General features: G+C 42.5%; 1 protein-coding gene across 3 annotated transcripts in view; it reads left to right on the forward strand.

Moving 5' to 3' along the window:
* Positions 1 to 650: 650 nt before the first annotated feature.
* The window catches only part of ELAVL2 (ELAV like RNA binding protein 2), a 250,598-nt gene continuing 236,929 nt past the window's right edge, over positions 651 to 14,319 (forward strand). Inside the window, exon 1 of one of the 3 annotated variants that reach the window (XM_022551630.2) lies at positions 651 to 957. The gene's annotated coding sequence lies outside the window, so the exon portion shown is untranslated. The remainder of the gene's footprint in view (positions 958 to 14,319) is intronic. The other 2 variants (XM_089913122.1, XM_089913123.1) reach the window with 2 other exon arrangements.

A 14,319-nucleotide genomic window follows, 5' to 3' on the forward strand; every position in this document is an offset into this window, starting at 1 on the left:
CTCTGGCTGCCCGTTAGAGTCCGGAGCCTCGGGGTTTGCAAACTTGCACCTGGTATCTGACGCCTCTGGGCGCGCGACGCTCTCCGCGCTGCCAGGGGAACCTGGTCCAGGAGCCTGCCTGGAATCGGAAGCTGGGAGGGAAGGAGCCAAAGAGTCTGCAGTCGGGCGTGTGCTCCCAGGCACCGACCCTCGGGGCTGCCGGGCAGGGCACGCGCCGGCAGCAGTAGCCGCGGCGCCGCGAACTCGCCGCCGGCCCCGCCTCCTGGCGCTCTTCCAAGCAAGCCCCTCCTCCCCGCCCCGCTACAAACGGCGGGACCGCGGCGCCCGGGCGTCACTGAGGCAGCTGCGGGCCGTGTGAGGAGGCCGGTTGCTGGCGCGGCGCGGGTGGGGCGGGGGTTCCGCTGGGTTCCAGGCCGCCTTCCCGCCACCGTCAGACCTGGGGACGCCGCTGCCGCCGCCACTACCGCCTCTCCGCGGAGCCCGCCCGGAGCGAATCCTCCGCGGCTGTGTGACGGTCGGCAGCGCGAGCCGTAGTAGCTGCAGCTCTGAGTCACAGCAGGCAAGTGCGGGGGTGGGGTGGGGTGGGGCGGGGGCGGGCACGCCTCGCCGGGCCGCGAGTCTGTTCCGGACGCCGAGGCTGAGGGCGGTGCGCGCCGCCGCGGCGCTGTGTTGCGGAGTCCGGCCTCGGCTCGGCGGGAGCCCTCGTCCGGGCTCAGGGCGGGAACGTTGGTGGGGGCGGCGGAGGTTGTGCACGGGAAGTTCCTAGAGCTCGACCCCTGGCGGCGGGAGTCGAGGGAATTGGTCGCCTCGGGAGGTGGCACCGCCCCTCTTGTGGGCACAAGCTGGTTGGGGGCGGCCGGAGCCGAGCGGGGCCAGTTGCGCCAGGCAGCGTGCACAGGCGTGGACGTGTCGGGTTACGGCTGCGGGTGGCGCGAGAAGAACTGCGCCGAGACGCAGGTGAGTGTATTGGAGGGAAAGTGGGGGAGGGGGCTTTTCTAGAAAAAGGGCAGGATTCCTGTGGTGGACTGGCACCTCCGCCTTGTGGGAGGCTGCGTGCACTGGGTTCTCCAGCCGGGTGGTGTCTGGTGGCGTGCCCACTTGGTACGGCGCCTCCTCGCGCGTGGTCCTTGGCGCTCCCGGGGCGTCTCGAGACTTGCTGCGGCCACGCAGTGTGCGGAGGTGGGTTGGGACCGTGGGCGCCCAGGACAGAGCAGGGAGGATCCTCGGGCCGCTCTTCCCCTTGCGCCGTGTTAGGTGAGATCGGGCGCAGCCGCGCGAGGTCGCATCCCGGGTTTGCGCGCGAGCCGTGCGCTGGGCGGGAACCACGGGGCGGGTCGGGCCGCCGGGCGAGGCAGGCTCTGGGCTTTCGCTTGCTCGCGGCGGTTGCGGCGGCTGCCTCCAGCTCGGCCAGGAGGGCTGGCCAGCTGCGCCCCGGTGCACGGACGTGTGTGCGCGCCCTGGTGAGACTGGTGGAGTCTCGGGTGGACCAGCCTCTGTTAACCAGCAGGTGCTCCTCCAGTGGTCGTGACAGTGACCAGCACACAGTGTTCCCACGGCGTTTCCTTAAAAGCTGACTTGTTATCCTAGAGGGCTGGAGCGCAGGACCTTGCCTCTAGATGTAAGCCACAGGCACGGAGCCGTAGCTGTCCAGATGGTCATTTAAAATAGTGTGCATTTTCAAAGATCATCTTTACGATAAAATGTTCATCTCCTATCGTTTATGTTTTCTGAAAATGTGAGGAAAGGAGGGTTGGTTACCGGCTATCTACTCTCCTTTATTCCTTCCCCAAAGGATGGTGCTTAATGCCACACGAAATATGTCCGGCAAGGACAAAGAGCTTTTTAAAACTTAATATTTTTGTGGACCTACCCATAATAATTGTCTTCATAAAAATGTAGCTCAGGCCCAAACTTATGGCAGTTAAGTCCATTTAAAAACTCTAATAGCAGTTGGGATGTAATTTTCCCATCCTTTTAAGTAAAATCGGTTTGTTTGAAATACTGTTCAGTTGCCCTTGAAGACAACATTGTCAAGAATCGTTTCCCTCAGAGTCGTCTGAATTTTTCATTTGTGCTAAGGCCGCTTTTTCTTGCGGAAGCTGACCTGGAGTCTCCATTTTGGTGAGCGGGTGGAAAAGCTTTCCTGGATCTACTTTCTCATCTGGACCTTTGGTTCTAGAAATGGGTGACTCTTGATGGAGGAACTGCAAAGTTACTGCCTTTGGTTTTGAGCTGTTCTTCATAATACGTTTGTAGGAATGTTGGTTTAACACTGTTCAGGTGTGTGTGGGGTACATACTTAAAGTTCTCTTGGAAATGGGGGAGAGAGTAGAGGGGGGAAGAGGAAAACAGTTCTGGAAGATCATGGTTGGGGTGCGGTGGGGAAAGTTAGATTTTGAAGAAACACGTTCCATCCAATTTTCTATGCTTCCCCTACTTTCTTTTCCTTCTTGAGAGAATGTTCTTGTGTTTGTGTGCTCAAAACTGGCCCCTTAATGCCCTTTCGGGTAACTTTGTGCTGCCACCTTTCGGGGGAGTAAGGTTTTTTGTTTTCTCTTCAAAGACCCAGCCTTAGGCCTTTAAGGCCCCCCCCCCACTTCTCCCTGTCTTTAGGTGTTTCCTTCACTGTGTCTTGTTTGCTGTTAGAAATCATGTCAGGTCAGCTGTTTAAGCTGCACGCACTCTTTCCCCGTGGTTCAAGAGAATTTTAGTTTTAGGATATGCTACTAGAACAGAACAGGTACCCAAAACTGGTCAGTGTCCACCAGGCCTGTCTGTTATTTCCTACTGAACCTTATTTTCCTTTTCTAGGTTCAGAATGTGTTGGTTGTTAGAGTTCCTTTTTTGGTTTTGGTTTTTTGGTTGGTTGGTTCTGGTTAATGCTTCTTCACCAGAGAAGCGAGGTCCTTCTCTGTCTGGTTCAGCGCTTTTAGTTAAGACTCAGCTCCCAGCTGGTTACTGAAGAACAGTGCTCTAAGCGGCATTTCTACTTCGTCATTTCTTAATCCAGCTTTTGGTTCTTTGTATACGGACAGGTGTTCCTGGCTGAATCCTTGTTGCCACTTTCAGCCATTCTAGCCTTCTGTGCTTTTCCTGTTGATGTTATTTTAATTAAAAAAAAAATACTGCATTGCCCTCTCAAACGTCTCTTTCTCTTCTTCTCTTCTAGAAGGAAGTCCCAAGTTCTCTTTAAGGACACAACAGAGCCATCCAGAATACCCCAGCTTCTAGGCTGGGATCAACCTTTTCCTCTTAATTTGATTGGAAGAAAATATATATTTTTAAATTTATGATGCTTTTCAGGCATCAGCATGACACAAGAGCACCACAGTGGCAAATTACTCTTCATGTTCTTTGTCCCCAAAGAGCTGGGTACTCCTAACTAGCATCTTATCAAGACTGACTTTACCTTCACCTTTTTGGTGGCTTGGTCTGCATGGTAGGGTCAGTTCTTTTGCTTCTCGTTTGAAATCTTTTAAAATCTACCACGTTATTACATTCTTGTTGCCACCTTTGTCACAGATAATGTTTATTTGGAAGTAAGGGAGGTTGGAGATCCACGGTATTTAGCCTGGTCAGGTTAATTTTTTTGATGGCATTGGGAGGGGCTCTATAGGTGAGATGGTATGGGGCCTGGATGGTGTGCCACCCTGTGGAAAACCTGCCCATAGCAGTCCTCCCCAGCTGTTTCTGATTCTTTGGAAAATCAGCTGAATGGGCCAATAATCATAGTAAGCTACCACATTAAAGTGTTGATGATGTTGTGTTTTTTCTTTCTTTTTTTTAAGCATGGGTATTTGGTTGGAGGCAGGGCCACTGAATGGGCACATGACCATAATGCCTCCCCATTGAAATTCTTGATTTTTGAACAAGGGGGCCAGTACTTTGATTTTGTACTGCAACCTACAGATTATGTAGCTTATCCTGCCTGGTTAGAGGCTTTCTTGATTGTTAATATTTAGCTGGCAGCATTGCTGCTTTATGCTAATACTATATTATAGAACTGTTGGAAATCCAAGGCTCTGTGCGCTAGTGATGCCACACCCAACTCTTGAATTAACTCTGGAGGACATTAGATGCATAGAATGTTTACTTGCTTTGGCCAATTTCATTTTACTGATGTGGCAGTCTTCACTGGTTCTTGTTACTCACAGAACCCACGTGTTGTGTACTCTAATGCCAAATCCATTGTTTTGTTTCTAATTTGGGAAGAACATTTATCATCTATTTATTTGATTCTAGATACTGGTTGGTTTGCAGCGCTTGTCGATTTCAAGTGTTAAGTGGAAACAGAAGGTGATTAAGCTTGAAAGGCAATAATTTGTTTTAAGCCTTTTGTGTGTTAAAATGTACACTTTTTTTTTTTACGGTTTAAGTAGGTTTGGTAACTTGAAATCTGAATTAAAACTAGGAATTAGTGTCTGGTAAAAGTCTACAGAGGTTTTATGGTGTATTTAGGAAAATTTTAACTAACAGGAAATGAACAGATTTGGCTTTTAGCATTCATGATGTATATCATGACTTTAATTTTAGTAAGGTCAAAGGAGAACTTTTTTTTAACGGGGGAGACGACTTTCTATATCAATAGCCTTGTATCAATAGCCTTGTAGTCCATCGTATAAAACAAAACAAAAGGCTACTCCTCTGTAACAGTGGGTTAGGTGCATTTTCATAGCCATCATCTCCGCTATTACCAATGCTAAGTTTCCCAAGATTAGTCTACATAAAAATATCTGTTTTTGGTAAAGGTGTTATTTTCTCAGAGCTATGGGTTTGGTGTTAAATGCATCAATTTCATTAATATTCTTAGCCGTATGTTTCCCTTTCGAATGTTGCTTGGTAGTTTTGTGTGATGACAGATAAGGGTTTTCCTTGTAAGCGGGGTTTATGAGGAGGAGGATAGGTGCTTTGGCAAGGAGTGGAATAAGGAGTAAAATAACTGAGAAGGTCATAGGGATAGGTGGCGTGGGGTTAAAGCCAAACCAATTTGGAGGCTGCCTTATTAATTGCAAGTAATTGTGTTTTATGTTTTTTTGTTTTTTTTTAAAAACTTGCACTTTCCTAGTACTTGTCTATATTACTGATTTCTATTATGTCAGTTTCTGACTTAAAATGAATAGCAAAGAAGGTTTGACAGGCAAGACCCTCTTTCCCACTTTTAGAAATTTGAAAAAACTGGATGATTTTTCTCAATAGACTTATTTATCATGAGACAGTTATAGTAAAATGTTAGATTTTTTTTAAAACATGAAGGTTTTGTTTTAGCATCAGATAAGTTTTGAACTACTAGGTTGAGCTTTCTGTATATTTTTCCCTTGTCTAATCTAATAGTGATAGATTTATACCGGCCTTTTTCCTTGACTTAAAAAAGGAGTCTGTCTCATAAAAAGGAAATTTATGTTCTATATGATTAGCTTTTCTTTTCCTCCAGAATTTTTGTTGTTGTGGGCTATTCATTACTGGAGATTATTTCAGCAGCTTTAAAGACTATATTAATGGAATATCACAAAAATCCCTATTTTCACAAATATCAGACCCATTAACTTCTTTCAGGATGGATTTTCATTTTATTTTGTTTTGCATTTAGTTAGCAGTGGTCAGACTCACTTCAAGCTCAGTATTCCTTTTCACTAATTTTATCTCCTTATGAGAATATGGGCAGTAGTTATTTCAGAGTTCTCAGCTTTCCTGTATTTCCTTATTATGGAGCCACTGTAAAATTGAAATTTCTTGTTAAGATTGAGGAGTTTTGAGTCTCTTTGAGCATCTGAAGAAAGCTGCGGGCCCTCTTTCCCAGGAGAAAGTCACATATCTAGAAATTTCCATACAGTTTCTACCATCTTGCCCTCTGGAGTAAAGACTATTAAAATAAGGTTCTATTTAGGAAATAGGACTTTGAAAATTGGAGTTGTCTTACATTGGTGAGAGCAGGGAGAAATTCAGATTGGTTCTTGTGTGCCGTCGTGTTAGTGGTGTGGGCCTTTAGCTTTCATCCAAGGCAGTCTCTAAGCTTCCTTGTCTCCTCATAGGTTGTTTTAAAATCCATTCTGATTTTGTAGACAAATATTATACATGTAAGGTCTTCTTGTGAACACAGTGCTGCCGGTTTAACTACTGAGTTGTCTTGCCTGAATAGATTTTGTCACTTTGGTTGAAATTCTTAATTTAGCAGATCCAGGTGGAAAATACTAGGCTGGTATTCTGAAGTTTCCGTCATCTGGTTTTGGCTCAATTACCTATGTCCTTGGTTTCTTAACCTTTTTTTGAGTGTGAAACCTCACATCTCATTGATGGGGTGAAGATGAGCATATTGAAGTATGAGATTTCTGGCAGTGGAATGACAATGTTTCCTGAATTGGAAAAGTGGTAATAGGTGGTCCCCATAGATGAGTTTTATATATTTGGCCTTCAATGTGTTATTATGAATCACTGTTTTTATAACATACCATCTTTATAACATACCATCATACAATGTGTATTTCTGCCACAGAGAAAGAAAATTCCCAGACTGTAGGGAGGTTTTGGGAGAATTGTGACTTTGAACATTTCAATATGGAAATAGATATAAATATATCAATGGAATTTGGAAGCGAAGTTTAAAATGCATTTTTTTCTTGAAAATATAAATAAAGCTAAGAGATTACATGTGAAATTATGAGAAGTTAGCCAGCTAACATTCCAGGAATATAAATATCTTAATTTAAATTTTCCATCTTTTTTCAATGAGAAGTCAAATTTTAAAATTGAAGCATTTACATTAAAATAATCAGCCCATATCTTCTTGATTTGAATTTTGTTTGATCTCTTATCAAGGATCTATTCCTATACATCAAAAAAATGAAATTTACACTGAAATAACATTTTTCCCCTGTTGGTTTCAATATCTTTTTACCACCCCAAGTGAAAAGTCATTGATGGATGCCCTATCAAGTAAGTTATTGGAAATTGCTCACTTGTTCAGTTTTTAAAGGATGTTTAACACTTTTTTATTCTTTAGGCATCATTTGTGCATATCAGAAGCATTAGAGGTATGTCTCAAAGCAAATAAGTCACAGTGTGTTTGAAAATAAATTCACCGAATTGGGTAAGGTAGGGAAAATACTCCTGGAACTGTTTGTACTTGATCTTGAATTTCCTCTGAGCTGCTTTTCAAAAGTGAGCTTTTTCTATTTCACTGTTGCTGCTGCTCTACTGGGGGTACCTTTGGTGACACGAGGATCATCCATCTTTATTGCAGGAGTATCTAGAACATTTTAAATATACAAAGTTTATTATAGAGTGAGCAAGTTTTTATGACCTCTTCCCCGGTAAGGCCTATTTCTGTATGAGTTTGCTCAACACCACTTTCTCTCCCCTAGGTGCTACTTAACTGGTTGCTGGCTTATTTTGTTTAAACCCTTGGGGTCCTTTTTGGCCTATGGCTGTGAATGACTCATGGACTTTTCCCAAATACCAGGTCATCAGTGCTTTAGGTTTTCATCCCTTCCTTGCTGTTGTCCCTGCAAAGAACTTGAACCACCCACAGCCTTCCTCTCCTCTCTGTGACGCCTCTTGCTAGCCCTCTGTCCCTTAGTCACCTGTCTATGCTTCGGAGCCCTGTGCCAGTTCTGCTTCTAGCCTGGCAGTTCTGGGTCAGGCATAACCTACGCACTTGTCCCTTTCTTTTCTTATTCAGCTTCCACTTTTGCATTGGCTCTTAAGCATTTTGTTACATTTTATTCACTGAAGATTATTTTCTGTCATCAAGACAGTTGCCGCTATTAGAGGACGAAAGGGAGAAATGGGTTATCAACTGACAAGTGGACTCTGCCATGGGTCCCAAATGGTGGCCCATGGGCTGCATATTCTGGGGCTGTTTTATTTGGCCTAAACTGTGTTTTAAAAAAAGTAGTGAGTTGTTGATTTAGACATTGGCAAATATCATGTAAGGATCTAGAGCCATATTTTGTGTCTCTGGAAAATGTGTGAAGGTGGAGCAATGCTGAGCCCATATTCACTGCACTGTTTACATGGAGCATGGTTTATTTCACTTCAGAATACATTGTTGCTTGGCCTTTGTGGGTATTTGAGTTTGTGATTCTAATGCTGCAGTTCTTAAAGCCATGGGAATTAAAAAGTTTATTAAAATATCTAGACAAAGGCAGTAGTTCTGAAGACTTCAGTTCTTTTGATTTTCTTTGTGTTTGCAAATAACGTTTGAATTATGTTAGATTGTTCCTTATAAATTTACATCTTGAAGTCTTCTTTATTTTACATAGAGAAGTCTCGTCTTGGACCTCCTCTTCCTTAATGCCTGGCTGCAAGACAGCTCCTCGTTCCTTTACAAGATGTGCTTGCATCAGGGTATCTTACCTTTTTTCCCCTCTCCTTGGGATTTTAAACTTGCCCTCATTGGGAGCAGAGATTTCTTCCTGCCTGTTGCCTGCTTATATTTGTTCAGATGCTTTGAGGTCAGCAGAAGTTGCTTGGTGCTGTGAAAACTAAAAGGATGTTATGAGCTGTTTCAAAGAGCCCCATGGCCCACCTGCTAACCTCATTGCTGATGGTGTCAGCTTAGAAAAGACATTCTCCCCTCAGAATGCTGTAAAAAAGAGCTGATATGAGAGGTTACCAGGTGTGAGGTTTATATGTGTGTTGTTCTTCTCTCCTTTTCCCCCTTATTTTTTTTTTCAGTTTTCAGCCTTTTCTAAACCCCCTCTCCAGAAACAGCAGGGCAACCCAGCAAAGCTTTCTCCCACGTGTGCAGTAGAGCAAGCTGATACGCCAGCAGAAGTAGAAAGAGGCCCCACATGTCGTGTTTGGACCAGTGTTGTAATTTTATTTTACAATAAGGAAGGTGGATATTATTAATCTACTCCTGAGCATAATAGCACAATTTGAATAGCAGAGAGCAACTTTGGTGTGTGTTAATGTCTAGTGAGATGAATACAGATGAATGGTAAGTAGGTAGAAAATGTCAGTGTAGAGCTTTCCTTTTGGTGACTTTAAGCACTTACATTTCTAGTTAACTTTTTGTTCAGTGCAGCACACAGATATGAAGACCTGTTTTATCAACCCAGCATTAATGTAGCTTCTGAGGATGGAACAATGCCTATAAAGCCCTGCTCTCCTGGCAGCCACTTGAGCTGGGCCAGTCATAACAAGGAATTAGAATGTGTCCCTGTATTGAACATCTTAGCAAAACCTTTCAGAATAATAGGAGCTTAATGCTGGCAGTTTTAAAAATTGGTGCAGTTTCTAGCCCAGCCACATTTTTTTAATATTTGGGAGTGAGTGAAAGTGTGTGCTTAATTTGAAAAAAACTAATTTTGAATTAACTGTGTGTGTAGTTTAAAAAATACTGTAGGTCTATTCTGAACTAATTTTTAAGAGGCACTTTAAAAAAACTCTTGGTACCAAGCATCTTCCATGATTATATGATTCTTTTAGATGAATATATTGCTTATTTTGACATGCCCTGGAGTGTCTTGTTGAGGGTCTTCCAGGATGTCTTCATTGTTGGGTTGGGTGGGGCATTGAGAATTTGTTTTTTAAAAAAAGAATCGTGTTTTATCTTCCTAAAGGTTGAGAATTATTGTCATGGAGCTTCTACTGTGCTATTAGAAAGGGTTTGGTTTTGGTGGGCTGGTAGTTACCTTGGAGACTAGACCTTTTCCAAATTCATCTAAAGTTTTTTCTTCTAGTTTTTTTTTTAAAGGATCTTAAGAAATGTCTTCACGTTTTTTGTATTGGGACCATGTTCAGAAGCCAGGAAGTTTGTGTAGTACTTATGTTTTCATCACACATTATTACTGAGTGCTATGTACTGAGAGAGCTTTAGAGAAATTTATAAAGCATCCTTGTACTCGTTCCTTGGTCTGCCTGCTTAAGGAGATGCGGCAGAAAACGATATCACAAGCCTCCCCCTCTAACTTTAATAGTAGTTTGAGGACTTGAGAAAAGGGACATATCTCTATAGTCTGGGCATTAAGGATATGGCCAAGATTCTACATATTATTTTGGGGACAGGAGTGTGGTTTTCTTGGTCTCAGTTGTTTTGTGTGTATATTTGCTTAGTTTTTGTGTCTTCCCTCCCCCCTCCCTCCCATGTCATTGTCATTCCTTTTGGGTCTCTCTTTTGTTGTATGAATAATTACTTCCTAGTTTGCCAGGAGTCCAGTCACAGGTAAAGAATGTTTATGCAATGCAGAACCTGCCAAGTTTAAGTTGTGGCTGGAGAGAGACACCACTGCGACTGTCTTAATTCTGCTCTTGTCCAAAGAAGATCGGATCCCAGGCATGTGTGTGTAACCACTTGAAGCCTCCAATGTTTCCCCCATAGTTTTATTCTCTTGATAGCATGATGTGCCAGGAGCTTCTTCTGTGTATAACATTTATTTTTCAAAACATTTAGGAAAAAGTCATAAGGATGATAAAGTTTCTTGGACTCCTTCCCTGTTAGTATAGTTCCAGTAGTAGTAAGCCAGTGACAGGTTAGAATCTGGGATGCTTTTAAAAACACTGATCTACACCTTCTCCTTGATTCTTGCTCATGCCTAAGACCACGTCTGCCAGGAACAAGTGTTCTTAAGGCTGCTGATTGTAGCTTTCTCATGCCAGTTCTTGATGTTCTTAGGTCTGCCTGTTGCTTTTCTCCATTAGTGGCATTTACATTTCTTACTTTGGAAAGGTGATTGGACAGCCTGTATGCTGCTTCATCTCCTTGTTTTGCTGGAGAGGCTCATTCCCTCAGGTGGAAGTGGCTCTTGATTCTTGGACTTTTTAAAAAGGATTTGGCTAATCTACCTGTATTGTTTGTGGACAGTAGGGGGCAAAGTTTGATTTCTTGGTGAACAACATAGTTTGTGATCCAGAGAAGAAAAGTGAAGGGGTTGGTTTTTCCCCTTTTGTACAACTTCTAAAAGTAACTTCTAAATTATTGCCTCGTGAGAATGCAATTAGAGTAAGAAATTTTGTATTTGATGGGACAGTAAGGAGCTGCCTGTTTTTAGTTGCTGAAAGCCCTGGCTGTTAGGACAGAAGAACAGGTGGAATCAGTAATTGAAGGTGGTGTACTGCCCACAATGATGGAACCAGGAGACACGAGCATTGTGTTTTCTGTTCTTCCAGGACTTCACCACAGTTCCCTGGGATGATGAGTTTACAGATGAGGGAAATGAGGCTCAGAGGTCAGGTGGTTTGTTAAAATCATCCTGCTGGGTGGGTGTGAAGGACTTAGGTCTGTGACTCCTAGTTCACTCCCTGTTACCCTGGTCTCCAGAATGATGTTCTTTCTACCTCTGGTAGTTCTGTTGGTTGTAGTTTCAGGTGGCTGAGGACAGAGAGACAGATCCGAGAGGCAGCTCGACGACTGTGTCATCTCCAGGCCTTATTGTTTGGCCCCTCAGTGGTGGGGCTGTTGTAACCTGTAGCACTCCCAGCAGAATGCTCACACCTATTTCCCCAGGGCCAGGATTCTGACCTTGCATTTTTTTTTTTTTTTTTTTTTTTGCGGTACGCGGGCCTCTCACTGCTGTGGCCTCTCCCGTTGCGGAGCACAGGCTCTGGACGCGCAGGCTCAGCGGCCATGGCTCACGGACCTAGCCGCTCTGCGGCATGTGGGGTCTTCCTGGACCGGGGCACGAACCCGTGTCCCCTGCATCGGCAGGGGACTCTCAACCACTGCGCCACCAGGGAAGCCCCTGACCTTGCATTTTTTAAGGCCTATGACCAGATAACTTCTGGAAGAATTCCATCACAGGCTGGTGTCTTGTTGCCAGCTGGCAGTCTCCACTTGCAGGATTACTTTTTGGAACTATATAAAGTATAGATCTATAAGTGAGGAAATGAAGGCACTGTCTTCAGACTTATTTTAGGATTCTGTTAAAATCAAGAAAAAAAGATTGTGATACTGTGAGCTCTATTCCTGGCGAAGGTGACATTCTGATAACCCTAGCTTGTTGTAGTAGAGAATCTGTAAGGGCTGTTCCTTAAAGTTGTTACGTTTCTGGGACTAATATGTTCCAAATCTGGTGGGCTTTTAGAAATGCACCTATCTTTGTTCTGAGAAAAAGTTGCAGGTCAGGTGCTCCATAGGATGTATGATGTCCAAACTTGAATCAACAAAATATCTACCCAGTAAAGATGGTTATTGATTTATCTTGTTTCTCCAACTTAACTGTCAGAAAAATCTGTTGGAGGGAGGGTGGATGGTGAAGAATACAGATTCAAGATAATCTTTCTGTTCTTCCCTAGAAAGGGGACGTCTGTCTTGTGTATTATTTTATCTCTTGCACCTAGTGTGTTACTTGTTTGTAGTAGAAATTCAGGAAGTTATTTTTTTAATTCAATTGAATTCAGAGTCTGGAATTGAGATAATACAGTACTTGAAACTTACTATCAATTGAGAAAGTTTATTTGCATCTGTAGGTAAACCATGAATGATAGGCGATCTTATTAAAATTTTAATCACTACAAGGAAATTTTAGCAAAAAATGTTGGTTTAACTAATGCCATATTTCCTCAAGTCTTAGATGTGCCATTTTTACATAGTTTTTGAATCTCATAAATATATCCACTTAATGTAGTGATGTTTATTTTTCTCACAGCTGGGAAGCTAGTGGTGCATCTTTCAATCCATGATATTGTAGAATAGAGACGCTTCTTGTTAACGTGTCCCTTGGTTTCTTATCTTTGTGTATATTTTACTCTTTCAAGCCTATAAATATTATCCTTGTGCTCTGTGAAACTGTTGTAAACCTAAAAAAAAAAATAAAAGAAAATCATCTCTACATATTTCAAGCAAGTGTCTCTGGTGTAAAATTGGCCCAACAGACTATGCACATAGAGAAGGAGTATAGCATAGCAGTCAGGTGGAATCCTGCCAAGGGTGCTCCATGCTGTTTAGCCAGATTTAGGACATCACAAGATGAAGCAGAAGTTAAGATAGGTATTGAGAATTCAAAGCTGAATAGCTTTTTATATCATTTCATCGTATAGGACACTGCAATCCTAACCTTTGACTTTAATAAATAGCGTGCACTTCCTTTTAATTTCTGTAAGTTTCTTTTTTTTTTTAAGTTGGCCTCCACTATCAAAAGATTTTGGTGAAAGGTTTCTGTAGTTCCCCACTTCTCTAAGAAATTCAGAAACATAAAGAGATCAGGGGACTTGTTGTCAGGTCTTGGGTATTTTATATTGAGCTTCCCTAAGGAGTTTTATGGAACTTTAAGGAATTTTTCATTGTGGCTGGAACCTCTTTCTCTTCCCCATTCCCTATGATTATTTCCTGTTTTTTATTGTCTAAAGAAATGAAGCAAATTTGCTGACAGTTTATTAAATGACTGTTCGAAAATGTTCACTATTCCTTTTTGCTAGAAAGTGGCTTCTTAAAACTTTCCTCTAGACCTACAGCTTTATAGGATTTAAATTTTTATGCTTGTGTTGTGCCTGGCCTCCTGACCTTAATGATATTTTGTTGTCTTCTTGATTTCTTATCCATTCACTTTTTTTGGATTGTTTATCAACCTCTTTTACTCTGCAGTAGTTTAAAAACAATTATTTTTCCAGCTTATACATGAAAACATCTCAGTTTCCTTAGTTTCATTTACTTAGTAAACATTTTGTTCATACTGTGTACCACACACTGTCTTAGATACTGAGACATAGTGGTGAGTGTGATCTAGTCTTTGCGGACATGAAACTCAGAGTATTGGGGGAGACACATGTTAAAGCTCTAGAAGTTATTATTTATAATGGTGATTTGTGTTACGAAGGGCAAGAGTCTTTGGGGCTCCTAACTTAGTGTGGGGTGGTCAGAGAAGTTCATTTGTTAACTTCATCTTCCCTCCCATCCACCCTCTCCCTGCCTTACTCCATCAAAGGCAGACGTTTTGTTTTTTAATTTTATAGGCAATAGAATATTAGAATAGAAAGGGGTCCTGAAGTTGAACTCTCTTTTTCCCTGATAAATTCATGGTGAGCTTTGAATCCTGGATCTGATCCCTGCCATCTAGTTTATATCCCACCAAAGGTCTGGCTTTTTTTTTTTTTTTTAAACAGCCAAGAAACAAACTGTAATGTTCTCAAGTACACCAGTAATTCAGCAGCTTTCACACTAAAAACTATACAACCACTGCCAAGTCCAGCAGTGTTATCTGCATAGTCTACATCCTCCACTCGTGGCTTTGAAAATGCGCTGCTCTACTCAGTTTTGAAGTATAATTTATCAACATTTTTTTGATAGTACTTTTCTAGTGTATAAATTGCGGTTGTAAAAACTATAGAGAGAAATGTCTGTTAGGCTTTTTGATTTTGGTCTAAAGGACTTTACCTACTCGC

This window comes from Delphinapterus leucas, chromosome 6 (assembly GCF_059928025.1).
Source record: "Delphinapterus leucas isolate spDelLeu-1000000601 "Yukka" chromosome 6, BTC_Dleu_Yukka2, whole genome shotgun sequence".
NCBI lineage: Eukaryota > Metazoa > Chordata > Mammalia > Artiodactyla > Monodontidae > Delphinapterus > Delphinapterus leucas.